The following is a 25,929-nucleotide window of genomic DNA, read 5'->3' as shown; positions in this document are numbered from 1 at the left end:
CTTATTTCTGCAATATGAACCAACTCGCCCAGCAATACGTCTTACTGGGTTCCTGGTCATTGTAGAATAGCAGGAAATGAGGCTGCTGATAGGGAGGCAGCTGTCGCTGCTCTTCGTAGAAATGTGGACAAAATTTATCAGTGCCTTACTGTGACCTGAAATCGCTCATTAAAAGAAAACTCCGGGAACGCTGGCAGAAACACTGGGACACGCAAACAGAAAACAAACTCCATGCAATTAAACCACAAATAGGTAGACACATAACCGAAAAACTGCACAGGTCTGTAGAAGTTGCTCTGTGTCGCTTAAGGATAGGGCACACACATGGAACACATGGATGCCTTTTAAAAGGAACACTACGACCGACATGTGCCAAATGTGGAGGGGATCTTTCTGTACTCATATCCTAATTGAATGTAAGTTACTCGAAACAATCAGACAAAGACACTTCGCTAGTATATACACACAACACATACCACTACACCCGGCGCAATTTCTCTCGGATGAAGGAATAATCAGTTGCAAAAAAGTTTTAGACTACTTGGCCGAGATTGATTTTTTAATGAAAATTTCTTATCGCACATGACCCCAGCTTGTCCGTCAGTAATGAGGACACTGCTGAGGTACTTTTCCGTGGCACTCAGAGGCATCATACTTTTTTTCCTAGGCAAAAACTCTTTCCAGGGCACCCTGATTTTTAGCCCAAATCTTTTTATACTCTCACAACTAGTTTATTCACTTTTTACTGACAATCATTGGCCCTATACACCAATTTTACATAGCCAACTTTTAACGAAAGCATGCAGCATATAACTCACCTGCGACATTAACACACCCTTGTTTTGGCGCTCTTTGGCCTAGAAGCCCTTGCGCCATTAAGCACAATCATCAATCAATCTTTGAATTTTGTATCTGCCATGCCCAGCCTAATCCCCGAGCGAGAAAGACCAGTGCGCACCGAACTCAACCCCTTTATTCAGCGCGCCCACCCATCCTATTGATAGAACGTCCTCATGATAATGATGATTATGATGTGTCCCCTAGTGGCGCCATACTTAATATTTTACAACGGAAATATTAGCATTACTTGAAATACTACACTTTCCTCGCTGCCTTTCACATATAGAGTTAACTAGAAATACCACAACTGTCGCCGCTTCTTTGAGCAAAGCAAGATACGATCTTACTGCCACAGTTGAACGCCCCACTGTCGGGTGAAAAACTGCCGTTCTTTCAGCGCCAGCACCCCAGGCCATGCAAGGAAATTCACTGCCAACTTGCCGATTCCGACAGGAAGACCCCTCTAATGGCCCTTCTCGTGCCTACAGATTGTATCTCGTCGTTTTTCAATATTTCTTTTTTCCTATTCTCGCCTACGCACTTTTGGCTAAATGGCCCGTTCCCAAGCTCTGACCAATCCCCTCCGGCTGTGTGCTCCCTTACCGTAAACGAAGAGGAAGAACAAGATGAGGTTTTTTTTATTATTTATTGCGGAAGTTTGCTAATCAGCATAAGGGGAAACTAAATGTATAGATACACGCCGGATTCCCGAAGGAATCGGAGCAGGGGGCCATGATGTGGTCCTTGTATCCACGCCATGAAGTCTGGCGGACGTCCGGGGCGCGGGCCGCAGGTGGCGATGTGCACAGCGCGTAGGCTTCGCAGAGTAGGGCAACTCCACACCAGGTGCAGTATGTTTCTTTGCATGCCACCAAGGATGATGATGATGATGATGATGATGATGATGATGATATTATTGTTGTTGTTGTTGTTGTTCCTCGATGAATGAGCACATACCCAAACCGGGGTTCGGCGGAACATCAGGGGTATGAAAAAAGTTGTTATTTATTTACAGGCTCCCGTAAATAGTAAATTGCGAGAGGTTGGCAATACATTTTGGAGTAAAATCCAGGATTTAAAAAAAAAGAGACAAACTCTTACCTCCCCTCGCGGGAACCCCTGTGTAGATGCGACGCATAGCGGGTTCCGTTGTTGTTTCCGTTAGGTTGATTCTCCCATCGCGTGAAACGTGCCGTGAACCCCTTGCCGCGGCTATGACGCAACGTGGCGCGGCTATGGCGCAACACAATCCAACACAATCCACTTTAATCCAATCCAATCTAAATCCAATCCAATCCAATCCAAGTCAAGCCAAGCCAAGCCAATTCAATCCAATCCAATCCAATGACCCTCGCGAGAGAGTGTTCGCTATCGGAGAGGAGATGGGGTGAGCGGCGGAGAGCGCAGCTCGCGTGGTGAGGAGAATGGGGGAGGGGTGTGGACGGACAACAACAACGCCGTATGGAGGGACAAGTCGAGTGAATGAGATGCAGTCGCATCTAAAAGAAAAGAAAGCACTTGGGAAGACCTCAAACCGATTACTCAAGTTTGAGCGTAAAAGAATCCACTCAGAGCGGGAATCAATTTGAGTTTTCTCTGAAGCACAGAAGGGCTGAGCACACAAGGAAGATCATTGTAATCATCATCATCATCATAATCATCATCACCGTCGTCGTCATCGTCATCAAATTCATCTGCCACGACGACCCGCTCGCGACCTGCCCTTCCGCAGCAGCACCCGTTCGGCGCAGCCATCGGGAAGGACCTTGTTCATCTCATTTCAAGGCAAGGATATAAGGCAGCGGAAACTCACTGTGTCCCGTTTTTTCTCTGTGGTTGCGCTGTCTGTTTGTCCAGGCTGTCCACCGCTAACCTGGCACTTCATGCACGACTTCACAAAGAGTTGAGAGCCCCCTCTTGCAGTTTGGCGTTCCCTTTTAACGTTGATGCGCCCTCATGGGCCTGCATTAGTGCGACGTACTAGAGAAACGCCCCTTGATGTACGCGACAGGAGGCCCAGCATACAGTATGGCTTAAATCTTGGATCGTCCCTCCGTTCATGCAATGAGGCTTAAGTCGTGTATAAGTTGGTTAAGTTCAACGCAGTGTCTCGAGCGCCGTCCGACGGCGCTCTGGCTCAGCGCTGCAGGCATGGCTGGAGTGCCGTCGGACGACATTCGATTATTTAGGGCAAAGCTAGCACCGGCTTGCCGTTGTGGTGTAGGGGTTCCGTCATAGCTTCTTGATGCCAAGGGCGTTGGTTCAAAACCAGCTTCGATTATTTTTAAAGACAGTCTTTCTTGGGCTACTTGAACGCAGAAATTTTGGTCTGTCTGTCTGTCTGTCTGTCTGTCTGTCTGTCTGTCTGTCTGTTTCTCCATTCAGCCACCAGGTCCCAGTGAAACAGAAGCTGCGGAATAGTCTTATATACCCACAGCCAAATCTAAACATCTAAGTCCCGTGTTAATGTTCATACTTGTCAACATTGTTGAACAAGAACAATAGATTACGCAAATATAAGGCAGCATATCATTACTTAAGGGATATTTGCAGTGTTTTTTTATTAACAAATTTAATGGGTGCTTGGTTTTTGCGATAGCAGATGAAATACTACATAAACGGCAGCAAACCGTCGCTTGCTGTTGAGCACGCTACTATAGCGCCTGGCGGCGTTTAAGAAATCAAACGGCAATAGCAACGAAAGGTTCCACTAGATAGGTCCCACATTCAGCTTGGAACGCTCATGGAGTAGGGCAACGTGGTCCTATAAACGTTGTAGTAGGGTGCCTCGATTCACGCGCGTCTCCGCCATACGGCAGCGCTGGCATGGAGGTACCCGACTTGGAGCAGTGGAGCGCGGTAAATTCAAGTTGACTCGAGCAAACCTTTAGTGTTTTAACTTGGGAGGAACGAGAGGGGAGACGAACAGAATGAGAGGTGAGCGGGAAAGAGAAGGGCGGCATTTACTTGCCAGAGGCTGCAGTCGACTACCGTCTTACGTCGACATTTGCAACGAAAAGAGCAGATACGCGGACATTTTTATTGTCCAGGATATTTGACAGGCACTGTCGCCTGGTTTCCTGATGTACGTTGACCCACGCGTGCATAGGCGCCTTATAGCTAAAATCAGTGCTGCTGTTTGGCAAAGTGATAATATCCTCCCATATATTCCAAGAAAACCCAGTTTCTCTCCGCGTCTTTTGGTTTTATGCTCATGTAGTTAGTGCTACAGAATTTTGTCGATATCTTTCGTGCGTAGCAATTTTGCTTTCCTATCTGATCTCCGCCTTTTGTTGCATTAAAAAAATTGTGGTTGTTATACGTGCCGAAGCCGTATATCAAATATCAGCCGCGCCGTACTGGGGTGACACTGACTGAGACCAGCTGGAGATCTTTAACATACGCAGAAATGTCGACACGAGCGTTTTCGGTCTTTGTCAACTTTAGAAAAACGATCGCCGCGGATGGTATCGAACCCGCGTCCTCTAGCTCAGCAGCACACCTTTTACATTGAGCCACTGCGGCTTGCGCTGCATTAAAATAGCGAATTGTACGGGGCTAGTAATGGCCCCATGCAATAAACCAGCTGCGTTGGGTTATTACTAGCGGCAGTGCCAATGACCCTGATGATTTTGGCAGCAATGATTACCTGCAATGTGGACGGGGAAAAAACGATTGCTTTCATATTGCCCTTGACTTCGGTTGAAGTGTGCAGGACTCTGTGTTTACGGTTTGTATTTTTTTAGCAAACTTAACACTCTGTTCTGGCCATTTCGTACTTAGTTGTAATTCGGGGAAATGTCGCTGCTTCCGCAAACATCGTGGCTTTATATGTAACTATATAGTACGTGGTATTAGATTTTAGGTTGGAACACACAAGACTCAATCATAAATAGATGTTTTCAGAGGGAACTCAGTAAATAAACTGCAGCACTGTTACCTGTAAAAATGCTACTGTGTATCGTCTCATGCTATGCTGAGTTCACTGAATTGCATAATGCATTGCATTGTACAGCTCAACGTGTGAAGACGTAATTGTGGTGTTAGTTGCGGCTAATTACTGTCAAAAAATTTGTTCGTCGGAGTAGTTTTAGCTAGTAATCAGCAGAGCTGAGGTTGGATGGTATGCTTAACGTTTTGCTTCAGAATAATGGCCCAATTCCGCCTAAAACATGTTCGTTGCGTGGTTATGTTTGTCTAAAGACTGGTGAGATTGGTACGAGATTGGTGGTAAATATCGAATAATGGTCCAATACTGTTCTAATATTTAATTGATATGGTACCTTGTTCAATATTCAATGGTTGTAGTATGCGATCTTGAAATGAAGAGTTTGAAGCTAGGACCTGGAACTACATGGGGTAAGTCATTTTCGAGGTACGAAAGCTGGGATATCCGAAGCAAATACTCACAAAACGTAATTTACAAGGTCAGTCTTATGCCAGTCCTGTAAAAGCAGAAGCACTTAAAACTAGGAACGAAGTATGACGAGCGGCGTTAGGTTAGAAATATCTTCGCTCGGCAACGGCCTAATATATTCTTTCATCCCTCAGTTATCTGGCTGATATTCAATGACCTCGACGCTTTTTTTTTTAAATATTCAGGCCAACCGAACTGGGAGCTGCCGAAGTGCTTCCTCAAGGCACCCCACCGGCGCCAAGTATTCTGGAGCGAGAGCGCCCCCCGCTCTTCGTCCCTAGTCGGAGGAAGATTTCGGCTGTGGTACCCACCGTACCGACGCCCTCTTCCAGATGGTTTGAGACTCGCCGAGAGACTCCAGCTGACACAGGCGCAGGCGGGACAAGGTTGGTGGCAAAACAACGAACACGATTGATTGCTTGCTTGCTTGCTTGCTTGCTTGATTGATTGATTGATTGATTGATTGATTGATTGATTGATTGATTGATTGATTGATTGATTGATTGATTGATTGATTGATTGATTGATTGATTGATTGATTGATTGATTGATTGATTGATTGATTGCCCTCACCAAAGAAGCGGCTAGTAGCCAAAGAAGCGGCACAGGCGGCACACCTCGAACACTTCCCGATAATATATATGTATAAAGGTAAACGGAGTAAAACTCTGCGCGTTGTCAACTCCGCTTTGTTGTTGAGGCATGTAGCCTACGTTCCGAGTTATTCGTCATCCCTATCGCGGGCAGTTCCAAGTAGTGATTCACTCCTACCCGCAGTTGTATCCGAATGCACCTGTGCTGAGAGAAGCTATTTGGAGGTTATTATACGTCGCTACTACAGCAGATACCGTCGTCCCCGGACTTTTGCGGCCGGAGTTCTTCTCCCGTGCAGCATCAAGAGAGAGAGAACGAGAAAAAAGGCAAAGAAAAGGCGGGAATGTTAACCAGGCTACAGCCTAGTATGCTATCCTATACACGTGGTGAAGGGGAACAACGAGGAAAAAGAACAGAAAAAGAAGGGGAAAGGTACAGGCGTAGCGTAGTGGTGGGCCCAGCGTATAGGACAAGATCAAGCGGCTCCGGCGCAGCGTCAGACTTGGCTACTGCGCAACGGAGGCGCAGAGCTAGGCACGCGCCAGCGCCAGTGCGTCTGACGCGGCTATGACGTCACTCCTCTGGAATGTGCAGACCGGTGAATGCGCAGACCCGATTCTCTACACACCCGTACTACAATTGGATTGGATTTCAATCCAACACAATCCACAATCCAACACAATCCAATTTAATCCAATCAAATCCAAATCAAATCAAATCCAAGCCAACCCAAACCAAGCCAATCCAAACCGATCCGTTCCAAACCAATCTAATGCTCCTCGTGCTTGCGCAGAACGGCCCTTCACGGCACACGCGAGACCGCTCAGCCTCGGCCAGTGTAGCTTAAGTTACAAAAGTTCAATGAGTTCACAGAGGGGAGTCTTTTGTGCTACAGTCTTCTGTGCAAGTCCGTGTTTTTTATAAAACACGGGAACGTCTTTGTCGCCTTGTGCGTAGATGACGGAGAAGCCCAGTGGCCCAGGATTTTCTCATCAGAGAACGGGCGCCGGGAGTCTGGCTTCCGTAGAATTGAATAGAGTTTGCTTCTTTCAAGAAAAACGTGGAGACTTCGCACGCCTCACGGGCTGTCATTCCAATCAAATAGGGGTAAGCATTTGCGAATGCGATTCGAGAGTCGAGACGACAAAGAACCGTTGCATCAGACAGTGGGAGGCCTAATGGAAGGGGACGCTTGGTCAGTTAAGCATCAACTTGGTTAATTAAGTGATTTACTTACCGTGGGTGGCGCTGTGCTGGCTTAGCAACCATAGTGTACGGTTATGGTGCCGGAAGCGAGGTGCCCTCGGCTGGAACAACCACGACATCCAAGTGCTGATAGATTCCCTGCGCCCTTAGCCCAGCTTTAGGCTTTTCAAAGAAGACCCCCGTATTATTTTTCTCCAGTTGTAGCCCGTCGCAAAACCTTAATGTACTAGACCGCAGAGACTACCCGTGGCACTCGGCTAGAGCGGTGTGCCGAAAGGCACTAATACAATCACAGCGGTGAGGCCAGGACGTCTGGGCGACCGCGGATACGACCAAGGCTGAGGAATGTGCTGGGCCAAATGATCGTTTACAATGCCGCTCTCCCTTTCGCCCGGCCGTACTGGCCGCTATTTTCTCGAGCTCGATTTAAAAATCGCCGATTTTTTTCCCGCTCGTTTGCGGAGTGTATGCTTCCTATTTTTCATCTTGGGGTCTTTTTAGCCAGCCTATATCGGAACAGGATCAAAATTTTCCCTGCAGTCGGTATCAACGTTATCGTATTCGCGTGAGCGTGGATATCCCGAGAACGATCACCTAAAACCGGATACATCCCTTCGCATCCTGCCCGTTTCCTCAGTCTCATGTCTGTCCTTCACCCGTCAGACGACACTCTCGCTGTTCCGCCTTCGTCACGGGAGGTCCTTGCACTATGCCCTGTGAAGAACGACGACCGTAAATGCCTAGGAATCGTCCAGAACTCTCGTGACAACCATACCAGCCAGTTATGTTTGAAAGAAGCCATGAAGACAAAATACAAGTTGGGTTTATTAGAAAGACTGCTTAGTCCCGATAACAATGATGCCAATATCATCGCAATCTTCGAACAAATAACGGAGATATGAAAGAAAACGCGTGAAGCAGTCGCGACCCCCTAGCCGATTTCCCGCAACTTTTCTATGACGTCATGGAACCTTGTTTGTGCGAGTGGCGGCCGCCTAACTGACCTGTCGCGACGACACATGACTGGACGTCTGCAATGTGGCCTCTAGTTCCATTTGACCGCATCACATGAATGCCAACGTGCAGATAACGCACTGAAAATTATGTTTTGTTGTTGGCCCGTATGACGTCATTCTTGCTCATAAAATGTCACTGTGGCGCAAAATTTGAAAGTTTTTAAATACTTATTGCTTTTTTTCGTTAAAAAAACATATCTTGTGGCTCTATTGGAGCTGAGTGAGATACTGAATTCTAGTTCTATCAAATAAATTAAACGAAGTTGTATTTTCTCTTCATGGCTCCTTTAAGGGACCCTGCAACACATTTTTCGACTTTCTTCAAAATCCTGAATGCTTCCAGAACGTACTCAACAAACACACCCAGTGCTTAGATTAGGGGGTCACAAAGTTCCTCAGCCAAAAATCACTACCCTATGCCCATCAGGCGCTTTAGAAAGATGCTCAAAAGATTTTTCTCTTTCCCGGTTTGGCGTTTTTCGACCGCGGGAACTACGTCATTACAGCGATGTAGCGGTTATTGCGCGCTGTATTCGCCAGCCACAAAGCGACCTTCTCCCTTACAAGTGGACAAGGCGTTTGGGGCAGAAGACAGCGCGGGGGGGAAGGCGTTGCCGCTCTCCTTGGCGCTCTATGCACCTTCCATGCTACGCCTCAATGACTGCTGAGGTTTAGACCGAGTCAAATGCTTTCTCATAATCTATGACGTCTATATATAGGGGTTGAGTATACTCCGCGCATTTCTCTATCACCTGGCTGAGAATTCATTCAATTCAATATGAGCCAAATCCACACTTATCACCCCAATAGTGCTCAAATACACAGCATAATTTTCAATTACTTGTGTCGATAAAGTTCCTCTAGTTTACACGTAAAATATATCATATAATAGCTTTGACAGCGTTGAATTTAGGTCCGGTAACAAACTTCCGCTTCTTTCCCAAATTCGCGTTGGTTGGTCTGGCTCATTCCGAAAAAAAAGACGCCTCATATAATGATGCGCGATCAACAATAAAAAAAGAACACCAAAAGGCACCGGTGAGATTCGAACTCACGATCTCCTGTTTACTAGACAGGCGCTTTAACCAACTAAGCCACGGCGCCGACGAATAAGGAATGGAACGGGCAAAGCGATGTCGAAGCGCCGGTGCTGCTTTGAACCGGTTCCGAATATAAAACTTTTCCTTCGGAGGAGCATTCCGTAGGCAGAATACTAATTCTTATTGCGCAGACTACTCCGCTGAATACTAATTTCTGTCGCGCCGCATATCACCGGTTGGCACTTCCTCATTGGTTCTGTCTGTACTTGGTTCTCTCGAAAAAACATCGTGAGCCATTCCCCTCGGTACAAGTAGATGATCAGCGGAGCTTTTTAACGAGGTGACAGACATTAGGTCAAAAGTATGGGCCACTTTTATTTCTTTTGAGCGTTGACGGCAGCCATCCCTACGAAAGATTCGAAAAACAATTCGAAGTGTTCGAATACATCTACTTAGGTCAAGCAGTGACCCCGAATTCCAACCATGAGGCAGAGATGATTAGAAAGATAAGAATGGGGTGGAGTGCATTCGGCAGGCATTCTCAGATAATGCATGACCGCCTATCATTGTCCCTAAAGGAGAAAGTGTATGACAGCTGCATCTTACTGGTACTTACCTACGGGGCAGAAACTTGGGGTCTCACTAAGACGGTTCAACTTGTGTTGAGGACGACTCAGCGAGCAATGGAACGGAAGATGATAGGTGTAACGTTAAGGAACAAGAACAGAGCAGAATGGGTCAGGGAACAAAGGCGTGTGAAGGACATATTAGTAGAAATCAAGAAGAAGTGGGCGGGGGCAGGTCATATAATTCGAGGGCAAGATAACCGTTAATCATTAAGGGCAGCAGAGTGGATCCCTAAAGTAGGCAAGCGAGGCAGGGGGCGGCCGAAAGTTAGGTAGGCAGATGAGATCAAGAGGTTTGCGCGGGATGAAGACGACGATGATGGTAATGATGATTCTACTTCTCGGAATTTCTGCTTTTTCTCCGCGAAGGCAATCCAAATGTATTTTCTAGAATTGATTTGCTGGAAATTGCGACTCTTCTGGCTTCTTTTCAAACATTCACATTAAGGTGGCGACTTTCTTGGCTACTTTCGACACTTTCCTGGCTACGTTTCCGTCTGAGGACCTGGCAACCCTGCCGGAACGTTCCTTCTCCAAAGCCTCGCGCTATTAACCGCCCCACGCTTGAAATATTGTTGTCACGCTCAACAACCAATGACTTTTTGTTGGCTGCAGCGAAAAATACATGGAACCTTAGCCATAAAATATTCTCATAGAAAGACCCGGTAGTGTTTCGAAATGCTGCCTGGTCCGGTATATAACGCCGCCACTTGGTACAACAATGCTAGGTGAGGCTCTCTGGGACACAAACAGTATTTTCTAACCCGACAAGGATTTGGCAACCCTGGTTGACTACACTGGCTAAAAACCTCCCAGTGATTATACAATCACAGTATCGGTCTTCAGGCACTCCATAGGCGTGGCTGCAGATCTTTAGGAGAGGCCTTCGGCCTGCAGTGGACACAGCCAGGTTTAAGATAAAGATAAAGCGGCTATTGGCCGCGGCTATCGGCTGCGGCTGTTGGTGTAGCGACTATTGGCCGGCTTTCCTCCAGCTGCAGCAATAAACACATTCAGTAGCCACTTCAAAAAAAATTAGCAGTGGCTTAGCTCGGCTATGCCAGGATATGCGTAGCGTGAGCTAAGGTTCAGCTGGTTATTCTTAGGTTTCCTGTTAGTCTAGGATTAGCTGATTATTGTGCTTACTGGTGCTAAAACAATTTCCAATCTAATCCAATCCAATCCAATCCAATTCAATTCAATCCAGTCCAGTTCAGTCTAGTCCGGTGCGGTCCAGTCCAGTCCAGTCCAGTCACTGCTCCTCGAGCATGCGCAGCACGGCTCTCCAGGAGCCATGCGAAACGGATATCAAGCGGCTCCGGCGAAGCGTCAGACTTGGCTACTGCGCAACGGAGGCGCAGAGCTAGGCACGCGCCGGCGCCAGTGCGTCTGCCGCGGCTATGACGTCACTCCTCTGGAATGCGCAGACCGGCGAATGCGCAGACTCAATTCTCTACACACCCGTAATCCAATTGGATTGGATTTCAATCCAACACAATCCAATTTAATCCAATCCAATCCAGGTAAATCTAAACCGATCCGATCCAAAACAATCCAATGCTCCTCGCGCTTGCGCAGAACGGCCCTTCACGGGACACGCGAAACCGCTCAACCTCGGCCAGTGTAGCTTACGCTACAAAAATCGCCACAAGAGCAAGGCAGGAACAGAAGACGTACCTGCTGCGACTAGCAAATCACGCAGTGCCGCTCCGTGCTGACGATAACTGCAGCTTTCGCGGTGCTTCCAAACGCGAAGAAAACAGTGAAAGTGTTTATCAGAAGTGTTGCAGAGTCCCTTTGAACCATTATGAGCTTAACCAGAACGTCACCTTCCAGGACGCGACGGCCATGGACGCTACCGCACCGCCCGGCCAACAAGGCGTTCGGGCCACTCGTCCCCAGCAGCGGGTGCGCTCGGTCAGCTGCGTTGCTGAGCCTCCGAGAGCAGCGGCGAGTCCCAGAAGAAAAAGGTATTTGCAGCTGATCCTTAATATTAAACAGGGTGCCATTGCGATGCCTTGGTCGTTGCCTGTGGGCGAAACGTTACACTTTCAGAGCGAAAGCTCTACTACGCCATTTCTCGCAAGGTCATTCATAGCGTCGCAATGACCTTGAGCCTCCGGACCGCAAGCGGGTAAGGTGTAGTCATATCACGTGATCCGCTGAGGAGAGGCGTTGAAGCTGCGCTCGCCGCTGCGGCACCACGTGACTAGGCGAGGGTTTAACGGCTGCTTCGACGGCGCTTGGTCGCTCAGTATCGAGGTAGACGGCGCGCGAGCTGGGCCGTCCGAGCGCGCGCTTCAGCGCAAGCGAAAGGCTAAATCCAGTCATCCAGCAGCCGAACCTTACAGAATTCCAGTCTGCTGCCAATGCATGGCCGTCTATATAGAGGATAAGGGTTGCAGAAAACGGCTGGAACTCTTGTTTTATCCAACGTATCTCGAATGAAATTACCGTATTTAATCGACTCTAAGCCCCGCCGTTTTTCCACGATCACGATGCCCAAAGTGAGGGGGGTGCCTAGATTCGAAAAATCTAAATTACCCCCCCCACCCGTCTCTTCTTTGCGGCCGTATCTCGACGAGACGGGAGCAAGGAATAATGTTTTATTCGGCAAACACTAAAAAATAGACACAAACAGTGAACCCACCGTTTAATTGCGTCGGGTATTTAGTCATTCTGTCTACCATTCGAGTGCGTTGTGCCGCTTGGCCCCCGCCGCTCTCAGTCAGTATTTCCCAACAGGTCGTCTTCTGTTTAGTTGAAGCGGTTTGTAATTTGAAACTTTATAAATGACCTGACCCCAACGCCAACTCGGGCCCACTTCCACGTGTCTGAAATCCACCTTGTGATGTTTGCTTAGATAAGAGGGTGCTTAGATTCGCTTGCAAACTTTTTTAGATTTTTTTCCCTGAAAGTAGGGGAGGGTGCTCAATATCGGGTGCTGGGGGGTGGAGGGGTGCTTAAAATCCAAACAACACGGCGTATGAAAATTGACCCTTAATACGAATAACATCATATTAAGCTTGGTATACTTTTCATAATTACGTAATTTACAGTGAACATTGTAAACGTTACAGAGCTCTAGTCTGCGGGAAGGAAACGAATTTCCCCATGTTTGTCCGCCAGAATAAAACTCTAGTCCCCCCTAAAATTTCATCCAGACAATTAACTATGAAGTACGCTCAATTGCGAAATGGCAATCCAACGTGTTTTGTTTCGTGCTTTCCTATCACTGTTGCCAGCTTCGCTGGGCATCCTACTTCACAGAGTGGAAGAGCACTAAATCTTTAAACACGTTCCTTTATTAAGACCTCCATTGCGACATCCGTCCTCACTGCACATGGGATTCGACCACCCAAGCATTTCGCCGGTCGGCTCATCCCCCCCGCCACTTTTTTTTTTTTTTTTTCATTTGCTTCTTCCTACCTGAAGGCTGACATGGCAGTTTTGACCTTGTAGGCAGGGCTGGTTGTAGCGTAAAGAGGCGGACCGCCCGCACTCCCAAATGTTGCACGGCGCCTGTGGCCGACGGGCCAGGGCCGCAGACAAGAGGCGTAGACACTGCGCTGGCGTTCGAGCCTCGAAGCCAACTTCGTTCTCTTCTCCCTCAGACCACACAACAGCATAGCGGTGACGATTGTGCTGTTGCGGATGCTGCTACAACCTCAAATGGAGTATTTTTCGCAAATAATTATTCTGTACTTCCACCCTGTAACGGCCCACTTTTGGGCTAACAGTATTAATAAATGAAATGAAAATGAAATAGACAGGAACAAAGAAAGACCATCTGCAGTCGGCATCTTCACTCGTAAGCTTGTATGATTTTGTTTTGTTTGCTTGTAACCGATGTTTGTAAATTGCAACCGTGTGCTGAAAATACACGTAATTTCATTCCAATCTTAAACATTGCTGTCAATTGATTTTTTACCTCTCTGCCTGCAAAGTCCCTCTCCCCCCCCCCCCCCCCCCCATATTTTCCGTCCGGCCCCAGCCGTCTATGGGCCATCCGCCTCAAATGTTTGCCGACCCCTGGAATATAGCAAACGTGTTTGCAACTTCAACCTCACCTAAGCAAAATACGTGAAACTGTTCACCTAACGCCGCGAAAATTACTTCCGACATCTTACGCTGTATTCTTATTGTTACGAGGCGGCATAGCAAATGAAGCAGAACGGTGGTTAAGGATGATGAGCGATCTATTTACAGTATGTACAGCGCCCAGCCAGGCCGTGTGCTTCCCACTCCTCCGTCGTCGTTTGCGACGGCGTCGTCTTCGTTGAAGGTCGATGGGAGAAACCTTTGTCCTGCAGTGGACCTAGTGGGCTGCCGTTGATGCATGGTGATGAACAATATCTTCTCTCCACAGAATTCTCTCTCCCTCTCCTAGCACAGGGAATCACTGACCTATAGTCACAACGTTTGCGTGTTAGGATTGGTTGGTCGTTGGCCCCATTATAACTTGTTTTACGTGGCAGACTCGAGCTATTAGTCTAAAATTACGCGAGTTCCTATAACTCTTCGTTGTCCCCTTCTGGGAAAAGCTGCGCAGATTTCCATAATTCTGGTCATCGCAAACGACACGGCAGGATTATCTCTTGTTCTTTCTGTTTCTGTACAGACCGCGAGCGTGGCCTAATGCCGTATTTTCTCGATTGTAAGCACCCCGACCGTTCGGCAAACAAAACGTTTTAGGAAAGGTGACATTAGGGTGCTCGTGTCTAGAATTAAGCACCCCTCCAACACTTTGGTCAGCACGGGTTCGAAAAAATTCTAACTCTTGCAGTCAGAAAAATGCGGTAATTCGAAATATAGCTGATGAAGATTAGCTCAGATCCTTCATGTTTCAGCAGTTATTAAGCGCATGAAGCTGACTCTCCTATTGCGGGTACAGCAGAAGGAGACCTGCGGTTTATTACGTCACCGATGCTGACATACAGTCAAACCCGTTTATAGCGAACTGCATTATGCACCGCGATTTGTTCGATATATCCAATAGTTCGATATAGCCGAACCCGCCTATAACGAGCTTATTGTTACGAGTTCGCATTGCGCGGTGGCCCCCCCTCCTCAACTCCACCATCCCCGCACGCAGAAACGAACACAGTAAAGTAGTCATTAACCATACCCAAAATAATCCATTTATTGCAATCAATAAAGCTTCCTTCCGCCTGAACTGCCTACTTAGCAAAAAAATCGGTGATTTTTGTTTTCACTTTCGTTTTGCCGGCTACAAATAGCATAGCATTCTCTACATGAAACATTGTTTGGAGTAGTTCGAGTCTGCTTTCGCCAAAATCGAAGAAGCATTGGCGGAGCATATCGACTGCGGAAAGCGCTTCACTATAAGCATCGGACGGCTTTCACTCGCGACATCATCGGCAACGTTGGCGAGCTCTTCCCACAGTTCACAGATGCTGCTGTCTTGGTCCGGACTCGCTGACTGGGCGGGTTCCGTCGTAAGTCCCACGCGCCGGAAATACTTACGGAAAGTGTCGGCCGTCACGTCGCTCCGTGTAAGGCGCAATGTCACGGTCACGGCCAATCCACATCTCAATCGCTGCTCCGAGACCATGCATTTCGGCGGCCATTCTAGGCGCACAGAGTTCGATATATCGGATGTGAACTTCGTTATAACGAATATGTTTCCCATGTATTTCCGTAATTGATTTTTTTTTGTTCGATATATAGCATAATTCGCTCTATCCGGGTTCGTTATAACCGGGTTTGACTGTATACCATCCTCACGTTACAGGCAAGCGAGAAAGCCGTCTTCAACAAAATATACCCGCCCCAGTAGCTGCGGAAAGGTGGGCACAAGACGCGAATGTTCGACTATAGATTTAAAACTAGTATTTTCAGCTTGTGTGTACGAGCATGTACTGTAAAAGAGGAGGGGGGGGGGGGGGTCATGCCACTACGAGAGTGTCGCCAACGGTCGTACTGTTGTCTCTGCAGCGTACCACTTTCGGCTCCTAGAACGTGCTAGCGTGGAAGTTGGCACGCGTTGTCTATCCGACCGTTACTCCAAAGACGTCTCGTTAGAATAAGGCAAGAGCTTTCGGTTGCCCCTCAGTTGTTTCGGCGTAGTAGTAGTGTGGTCTTCAAAACGCGGCCGCGTTTCGTTGCGGCGGAGTTACGAGCGCGTTTTCCCGCAAATTAGAACGTACCTTAAGAACGACGCCCTAAACTGTAGCTGGCTAAAGAAACCGTGGGGAAGCCGATGCATGAGAGGCAAGCTAGCTGCCTGCACAATGCCAGGGGAATAGGGGGAAGTAGCGGAAACTATTGTATTGCATTGGAGGACGTGTTAGCAAAGCGTCATCTAATCACACATCGAAGTTACCGCAATGGCCTTGAGCATCGGATTACAAGGTACCAGCGTTCCTGCGCCCCATTCGCTCGACACGCGGAATGCAAAGATCCTTCCATAACCATCATCATCATCATCATAATCATCAACAGCTTACTCAGGCCCACCGCAGGGCCTCTCCCATTGACCCCCAACAGCTCCTGTCCTGCACTGCTCGAGTCCACAGTTTACCCCCGAAGTTCCCCATTTTCTCCCTCTATCGGGTTAATGGTCTTCCCCTTCTTCTAGACCCGACGCTTGGTATGGACTCTGTTACTCTACTTGTCCACCGGTTGTCGGTTCGTCTCACTACATGGCCAGCCCAAGTCCATTTCTTTTTCTTTATTTGAACTAAGATATCGTCCACTCTAGTTTGTTCTCTGATGCAGGTAGCTCGATTTCTGTCCCTGAGGGAATTATTCCTAACATTATTCGTTCCATGGCCCGTCGAGCCGACCTGTGTTACTAGAGCCGACCTCAAGCATCACAAAAGCACGAAACGCCATTTACACCTCCTTTATCAAGCTGTAGGCCTCGGCTGGAATAGAGATTTTTACAGCGAAGCTGTCCTGCGTTAGGTTCTAGCCGAAGTTGCGTGCGCCTATCGTGTCGCGTCGACAAAGAATTGCACGCGCTCGATCCTGAGCTAGTGAAAAATGCTCTGTAGCCCTCAGTCAAATGTAGGTATCTCGTTAAAAATTAATACTGCAATTGGCCGCTAAGAGCAATCCATCATTAAGCCTACTTTCATTTACTTGTCATTATTAGTTCACAGTGAAGTTGTAAACATTATAGAATTCACGTCTGCTGTCAACAGACGGTCGTCTGTCTATACAGAAAACGGCTGTAAGTCGTTTTTTTTTTGTCAAAACTATCGCGAGACAAATTAAAATTGAATTAAATTACGAATAATTATAAGGAAGTTATGCCTATGTGTCTTTATCGGTGAATATAGTAAGGCACCATTCATAACACAATGCTGTTATCCGCAACACAGGTATCCACCAATGCAGCTTCGGTGTTCCTCTATCTTCACCGTAGCTGAAGGGCTCTAAGTTTTTACTGTCGGTTCGAGAAGGATCCCTGGCATCGAGCGAACGGCCGACGCAACATGCGATACAAAAGCGAAGCAATGGACCGGTGACGAGAGCAGCGGCACGGGACGCAATCATCAAACGACAGCGACGCGCAGAGACGGCCGATACCGGCTGCCGCCGACAAAGCAGCAGCCGCCGCAGTGCTGCAGGCGGTGGCGAAGAGACGGGCAAAGCAGCGCCGACGCCGCCTCGGGGCAACGCTCGGCTCGAAAACGTGATTTGGGGAAAGTTTCGATCCCTCAACGCGCGCCCCTTCCCCGCCCCCCTCCCCTACTCAAGTGCCTCCGTGCCGCCGCCGCCGCCATTCCTTCCGCCTCGGGTCGCATTTATTAATTTTCCGCTTCTATTTCTCCTTCATCCTATTCCTTTTTTCTGATTTCCCTTTTCATTCTTTTACTCGTACGGTTTTGTTTTCCCGAAACCTTCGATGCGCTCAGTGCTTCAGAGAGAACATCCGGGACGGTAGCCGGAAAAGCAAGAGACGCCGGATGCCGGTAGTATAGCTTGGGTACAAGCTAAGAACGGCAAAGCTCATGTAGTGTACCCCTCCGCCGAAGCAACGGACCGGGATGTCAACGCGCGCGTGCGTTTCGAAATGAGATTACGCTAAATGCGTGACATCGCCTCCCTTTTCTCGCGTTGTTTATTGGCCGTCGATGAAGTAGCTTATGAGCAGATTAAATCTGAAAAAATTACAGAAGCGACTCATGTCATGTTCAAAATACTCGCACTAACGCACTCTTTGCGCCCCACGAAGTAACAGCAGGCTGCGGGGATGAGGCGCAGGGGCAACGTTCACTGTCGTGCTTAAAAGGACCCTGCAACACTTGATCTTCAACTTTTTCTGAAATCTTAAATGCTTGCAGAACGTAGTCACCCAAAACACCTAGCACTTAGATTAGGGAGTCGCAAAGTACCTCAGGCAAAAATTACTCTTCTATTCCCATCAGATAACTCGCAAACTCGCTCAAAAGATTTTTCTCTCTTTCTCGGTTTTGACGTTCTTCGACGGCTCTAATTACGCCACTAAGGCCATCTAGCGGCTGTTGGCCGGTTTTCCTTCAGTTGCAGCAATGAACGGTTTTCAATAGAAAATTAAAAAGAAAGCCACAAAAACAAAGCGGAAATGGAGGGCGTATGTGACGCGACGAGCATATCGCGCACTTCCACTCCGTGCCGGCGATAACTATAGCCTTCGCAGTGGTTCCAGACGAGAAGGAAAGAGTGAAAGCGCTTATGGAAAGTGTTGCAGAATTTCTTTAATAGGGCCATGAAAGCAAAACGTAAGTTTGGTTCATTGAAAGACTAATTTGTCCCCGTAACAATGATACAAATTTTATCTCCAACTTCGAGCACACAATGAAGATATTAAAGAAAACATTTTAGACTCCCTAGCCCCTCTCCGACAACTTATCTATGACGTAACAGAATCTTGTTTGTGCGGTTGGTGGCCGCTGAACTGACCCATCGCTAAGACACATGCGCTGGCCCAAACGACGTTACTACTCATAACACGTCACTGTAGCCCGAAATTTGAAAGTTCAATACTTCTCGCGGGGGTTTTTTTAAACACGAAAGTGTTTTATTCCTGGATACTCGAAGATTTTCTTGACGTCATATGCGTCACAGAAGTGACGCCAGTACACCGAAGCAAGCGGCCTGTAAAGGGTGCACCCCTGCACACAGGGTCTCCTGGCGGGGAAGCAACCTTTAGTACTAAAGAGTACATGGAAAAAACAACTTTAGTACATGGAAAAACAATTAACGAAGCAGTTCAGGGAGATATGGGCTGGGCGTCGTTTGAAGTTAGAGAAGCTCAGAGTAAAATATGCTTTGAGATGAGGTTGAGGGCAATGGATCAACGAAGGTGGGCAGCTAAGGTTTTTAGGTACCTATACTTGAAAAGCGTGGACACGCAGTGGTTAAGAAAGACTAGAAGGCTAACGATGAAATACGGAAAGAACAGTGGGGAATCCAAAACAGCCAAGGTAACCAAAAAAGAGGCAAGGCAGATTGAAACGAATAAATGGAGGGAAAAAATGGAAGCCAAAACGTCGTTAGAGATGTACAGGGCTGAGAAGATGAACATCAGAAAGGAAAATTTCTACGATAATTCCCAGGGCAGTGCTTTGCTTTTTGAGGCTAGAGCAGGTTGCCTGCGAACTAAGAGTTTTGTGGGGAAGTATTCCCAAAATGATGGGGTATGCGTGGTCTGCGGAAAAGAAACAGAAACTATGCGGCACATCGTGCTAGAATGTGAGGGTATCCATCCAAATCTACATGAAGGGAATATTGGGCTGTCAGAAGCCCTAGGATTTAAAGGTATCACAGAGTAAGTTAACTTCAAGGCTGTCGAGGGGACGAAAAGAAGATTAGAATGCTGGTGGACGAAAAGCAGAGAGGGGAATATTGCCTAGGACAGTTACCACTTGTAACAGAAAAAAAAAAAAAGTATTTTGTGCCTAATAAGCTTTTTGTGCCTGCCCTAAGCAGCGCTAGTATTGAACCAAAAGTGTAAAACATAGGTATATTAGTCTTTTTTGGTAAGATGACATGTCATCACCCCGATACAAAGGGGAAACCAATAGAAATCATCATCATCATCAGTACGTTAAACTTAGGGTTTGTTCGTTTTCGGGTTTTATATTTTAACAAGAAAGTGTTTTATGCCGCGATACACCAAGATTTCATTGACGTCATATCTGTTACGAAAATGACACCAGTACACCTTTTGCTGAAACGACCTGCCAGCAGGACGTCGCTCCCCAAGCACACCCACTCGACAGCCGCCGAACCGCAAGTCATGCTCAGCTGCAGATTTCGCTGCACGTTTCACTTTCGTGTTTTACCGACTCCTATGACAGAGGAATCAACCGCAGTTTTTTTAAATAAACGTCTTTTGTTGATGTAATGAAGCTGAGTGAGGTACTGAAGACTACTCTTTTTTTTTTTTTTCAAAGAAAGGGACCCTGCAACACTTTTTGTGCAGTGCAAGTAAACCTGCGCGACGTCTAGATTACACTGCCGGGAATACCTGAGCCAAATATTACACGTGCACGTCCAGCGGTAAGCGCGCAAATCGCTCTGAAAGGCGCGGAAAAACTAACCGCGCTCTCTTGAGTTCTCGTTATGCACGCCTGGCATGGCCTAAACGACGTCACTTGGGGCATGGCTGTCCTATTGCCTGTCGCTGGTCAATTTCGCGGCTTATTTCTCGCATTTCCTGTGACAATCCTCCGTCATCGGCGCTGTGTGCCAACCACTTCTATGCCTGCACCTGTACGCACAGTTTTGGCGTTTATTTTGTGTCTTGAGTGCGCGCGGAGTTTGAGTGACGGACTCAATACTCCCCTTTCAACGAGACCCCTAGACAACAAACGTTTATTGCTTCAAAAACGCCCTACCAGCCTAAGCGCTTGCTTCCGAGAAGGCAGCCATGCCTGCTTTTTTGTAGCACCAGACCGGAAATAGACCCCTCCACGTTCCGGAGAAAAGGACAAAACTCCCCGGCCTGTGGTATATCAAAGGCCGCCGATGAAAACGCCGCGGGCCGCCCCCCTCTCCGGGAGAGAGCGCGCACAACTTCCGTGGCGTTGTCCGCGGTCGAGTTGGGAGAGAACAATTATGCGCGATTTTTCATCGCGTGTAGTTTCGGTGATAGTGAGCGGATTTTCATAATTCTTGAGGGAGGATATCGCTGGGACAATAGATTTTACCCCAAAATACATTCCGTGTAGTCGATGGGAAGTGTTGCAGGGTCCCTTTAAGGAAGTTGCATTTTGTCGTCATGGCCCCTTCAAGCTGTATACCCGAGTATAGAAGTTTCGCGATGGCTTGCCGATATATATATATATATATATATATATATATATATATATATATATATATATATATATATATATATATATATATATATATATATATATATATATATATATATATATATATATATATATATATATATATATATATATACGTTTTCACCTTCACCATTTTAGGCATATTTACATGTCCTGGACAGTGCTGCGCATGCGCAGTGAGATCTCCACATCGACTGCACCAATAGCAACAATGTTAGTACTCCCCAAATATAAAATGCTGTTATTACAGGAGGAAGAAGCTGAAAAGGTATATATAGCGGCGCCGGCTCACGGCTTCAGCCCGACGTTTACGCGTACTCGTTATGCGTCACGTGCTATTGGCGAGTACGGACGATTTAAAAGCTATTATATATACACGTAACGACAAAGTTCGTCGAGCAGCAGCATCCTTTAGCGGCTTTCCCCCGCGTTTATTATTCACAAATCCTATACAGAAGAGAAAATGTATGTGTGGGCCTCCTTAGACATTTTTTTTCTCATTCTCGTTCTATATGAGATGTTTTTTTTTTTTTTCGAAATGAGCCAGATCCAGAAACCGAAAGTGAGCCGGATAAAGCTGCAGTTACAAGAAAAACTCGGCAACTTTCCCGTAAAAAAGAAGGGGATAGAAAATAGTTGAGATAACGTCCTCCAAACGTGGGCGCAGATCGTATACGTTCGTATCGAAAATGAGCCAGATCCTGCTGTTTCACGGATCATAATGCGCCAAATACATTTGCCCAATGGGACTGTGTGGTTTTGGCTCGAGTGTTCAGATTGTTTCGTGGTGTTTTCGGAAGGTTTTTTTTTTATTTTTTGCGTTTCGGAGATCGGCGATAGATCTGTCCCCAGATGTCAATGACGAGGTGAAAGGAAGAAGTCAACGAAATTAAACAGAGATGTGAAAACAATGATTTCATTTCGTCTCCCCAGTTCCTACGAAATAACTGGTAATATTTATTTCTTTTTACACCCATATTTAGCATTTCAGTATACTTCACTAAATAGCCGCCGCTTACAAGCCCTAATAACTCCCCCTTACCCCCCTTCCACTCTGAGATTACGAACCATTTCATGAAGGGGAAGGATGAGATATGAGCAGCCTTCTCGTGAAGCGTTTTGAGAATTCCGATGGCAAAGCAATGAATAGCTTGCTTACTTAGTTAGTGCCTTGAGTTGTGCCCAAGATAATTATCCTACGGAAGAGTTAGAAAAGAGTCTCATACGCTGATGTTATTTGATAAGTGGTTTTTAATTGCATTGCATTAGTTCATATGCTCGCTTTGTATTTAACTCATTGTTTGAGCCTGTATATTGCTATTACCTTTGTATAATTTCTGGAAACGTTATTTTCTATATGTGAACCGCATTTATAGTGTAACTTGACTAACGTTCCCGTGTACAATTGTTTTGTAAACTTAACCACTCCCTTCTGTAACGCCCTCTGGGCATTGAATGTATTTAAATAAATAAATAAATAAATAAATAAATAAATAAATAAATAAATAAATAAATAAATAAATGAAAGAGCAGCTAATGGTGCTAAGAGGACTCACCTGCTCTCCATGTATAGTTCTACCACGGAGCAACTCCGTGAGTTCTACTGTTCTTGAGGCCACCCTGTTGCATATGTTCAATGCCTTTTCCACCAAAACTGAATCGCACAATGCTTGAAAGTCAATTTAAAAAAAAAAGTTTTCTTAAGAATTCAGCATCAACTTGAGCGTTTAAAATTCAATACGAGCCAAATCCAAACTTATCACCCCAATTTTGCTCGAATTCACCGCATTACTTTTTATTACTTGTGGCCATAAACTTCTCGTAGCTGACATGTAAAATATGTCATATAATAGTTTTGACAGCGCTTCATTTAGATCCGGTAACAAACTTCCGCTTGTTTCTCAAATTCGCGTTAGTTGGATCTGGATCATTTCGAAAAACAAAATACACCTCTTATATATAGCTTTCGCCGTGCTTACAGACGCAAAGGAGAGAATGAAAGCGTTTATCGGAAGTGTTGCAGATCCCCTTAAATGACGAGCCCGACTCGTAGACGTTTTTCATCGTTAATCCAGTGCCGGCACGTTCCCACCGAACAGTGACTTATATTTCGTGGCGCACTAACGCAGGCGAATGTGCCCTATACGTTTTCCCGTTGCAGAGCACTCAACCGAGGGAAGCCAGCCTCCAAACGCACCCCAGCAGCAAACAGCCAGAAGCAGCTGCCTGCGGGGTGATCGGACATCTATCAAGAACGAAGAGGACATGATTTCTGCGACATATTTGTCGTGCGCAGCGTTACAGCTATGTGCTGCACGGAATAATAAACGTTTATTCGTGTTTTGCTCTTCGAAGCAACGGTTTTCCCTTTTCCATTCAACCAAAGTAATCTTTCGCACTTTCACTCCAGCTATATAACAAAAGCGTTCTTCACAGCCAATTTAGTATTTATTCATTTTGCGCTGATAAAAAAAAACGCAACGAAGCTAAACTACAGTAGATGTATCCGTGAGTGACATTTACGGGAGAGTTACTGACAAACGCTACATTTCAGAGCGAGGCTCTCTATGACCAGGGATTTAAACATCCCCCAACACCCCCCTCCCCAGAAGGATTTCGACACCCCCACAAAATCGAAATTCTGGATACACCTCTGTCTATGACTCTTCGAAAAATTGGTCTTCATGGACAGGCATCGCTTGCGTAGGCGCGGCCTATAGAAATCGCATGGTGTGCTGTCCGGGCCGGCAATCGCAGGTCGTTTGAGCCATCGTTACTACAGTTAGCGCCTTTAGTGAATTTTCCGCCGTCACATCGGTCTTACAACCAGGAGAAACTCTCTGCCCCCCCCCCCTCCCCACCCCCCTCCCCGCACTGCGTATGTGCCCCGCAACTAGAATGCTAGCAGATTTGATTTTCGGGATTGAAGCCGGGCTCCTTAGGGGCTCGCGCTGTCGGCGTCGTCTCATGTAGTCAAGGGGAACTAAAACACTGAGACACTCGTTTTCCAACGCTTCGCGCTAGAACGCTTCATGTCCGTGGGCAAAAACGCGTACTAAAAGAACACACCGGGACACTCGTTTTCCAACGCTTTGTGCTTCAAAGAACGAGACTTTTATAACAAAGCTGTATACCTCTACCCCCCAAACGGTTTCATCTCCGTGGGCAAAAACGCCAAGGCGCCAAGAATACACTTACACTGCATGCTTCGCTCCTCCCCAGGTTACACGTGGGTGGAGATAGCCCGGGATTTTTACCCCACTGGCAGCACAGCTAGCGCTTACTGCCTCGCCAAGGTCACTGTTAATATTACTATTCCTTGCTTTGGCTGGGATTTGCCCGATACGTGAGAATAATTGTCTTCCTAATAGTCGCCCATGAGTGCGAATTGTGCATCCACGTCTACTCTTGCTCAGCCATCGCGTTCCTCTTAAGGCCTTCCAAGCAGGGTGTCGGAACGAAACGAAAACCGGAAACGATACCACACATAGGGTGCGTGTGGTATCTGCAGGACCAGGATATTTCGTGAACGGGTTTTCTGAAAGCCACAAATTTCTGGGGACATGCCTTAGGTTCGCCGTGGCGACCGCTAGGAGGACCGGTACTGGAAGAAAGTTCCATTGAACGCACGCACTCGCGCTTCAGTGCAACAGCTTGATTTCCAGCACAACAGTAGCACCTCATTACGATGGGGCGCGACAGAACAAATCGCGCTCGAAGATTTTTAAATGCAGAGCATTTCTTTAACTCACGATGTCACGCGGCGTTGTCGGCGTGCCTCGGCGTCCACAACAGCCGTTCCAGGTGCGCCCTCTCCCCCACTCCTCCTCTCCCGCATCACGCTACCCTCCTCGCTCTCAACAACAGGTCCGCACCCCTCCCCCTACACTATATAAAAAAATAATACTTACCGGCGCCTGGTTTCGATCCCACGACCCTGCGGGCGGACCGCAAGGTACATGGTGCTCTACCCACTGCGCCACAAGGCCGACACAGAATGGAAGGCTACGAACGCACCTTATATCCTTGACTCATTCAAACTACGTCAAGAAGCTGCTGATACAACGCATTCACTACCTGTGGGCGGAACGCGAGGTACATGGTGCTCTTCCCACTGCGCCACAAAACCGACACAGAATGAAAGGCTACGAACGCGCCTTATATCCTTGTCTCATTCAAACTACGTCAAGAAGCTGCTGATACAACGCATTCACTACCACCAACCCCCCAAACACTAAACGTTAACGCAATACACCCACCCCCTATGCGACGCATTTACTCGAGTCCCCCTCGCGGGGAGATGGGTTCTTTTCGTTTATGACAGCATCTAGAACAAATGTACGAGCCAGATTAACGACTGCCAACATGTAGTTTCTGGAGATCACGGTGGAAACTTGGAGCGGCATTTGCAGCGGTGCCATCCAGAGGTCTATGACACGTTGCGTGCCGGGGAAGCCATGTCCAAAAAGCGTGTCGCATCCGGCAGGTATGAAGACTGTTCTGCTGAAAAGCTCACGCAAGTGGACATCTCAAGCATGCTTCAGCCGAGTTCGTCAAGCAGCTTTTAAATTGAAAGGACAGAGGACGGCCTAATGAAAAGCTGCATCGAGCTTGTCACAAACAATGGACGGCCGTTTCGAGCGCAGGTAGCCCTTGGAGTTCCAGCCACCCAAGTCAGCGTGGAGCGGGCATTCTCGTCGCGAAAGTTTACTTTATCTGACCAGAGGTCTCGCCTTTCCCCTAGCACACTTGAGGACGTGCTCCTTACGAGGTCATATTCAGTGCCGTAAGATGTGTCTGAAGAAGTACTTGAATTTTGGTGTGCAGTTGTGACACTTGAGGACGTTCAGCTTCTGAGGTAATGTTCCGTGCCTCAAGATG

At 47.1% G+C, this 25,929-nt stretch overlaps 1 non-coding gene across 1 annotated transcript; it reads right to left on the bottom strand.

Annotated features, from left to right (window-relative positions):
* Window positions 1–9,103: 9,103 nt before the first annotated feature.
* Window positions 9,104–9,177, bottom strand: Trnat-agu (transfer RNA threonine (anticodon AGU)). The gene has a single exon. It is a non-coding gene; the product is annotated as a tRNA-Thr (tRNA).
* Between the last annotated feature and the right edge of the window lie 16,752 nt (window positions 9,178–25,929).

Source organism: Haemaphysalis longicornis, unplaced genomic scaffold (assembly GCF_048455015.1).
Source record: "Haemaphysalis longicornis isolate Haplotype H1 unplaced genomic scaffold, Haemaphysalis longicornis Haplotype H1 scaffold_8, whole genome shotgun sequence".
NCBI lineage: Eukaryota > Metazoa > Arthropoda > Arachnida > Ixodida > Ixodidae > Haemaphysalis > Haemaphysalis longicornis.
This window is presented reverse-complemented; position numbering and strand designations above follow the sequence as displayed.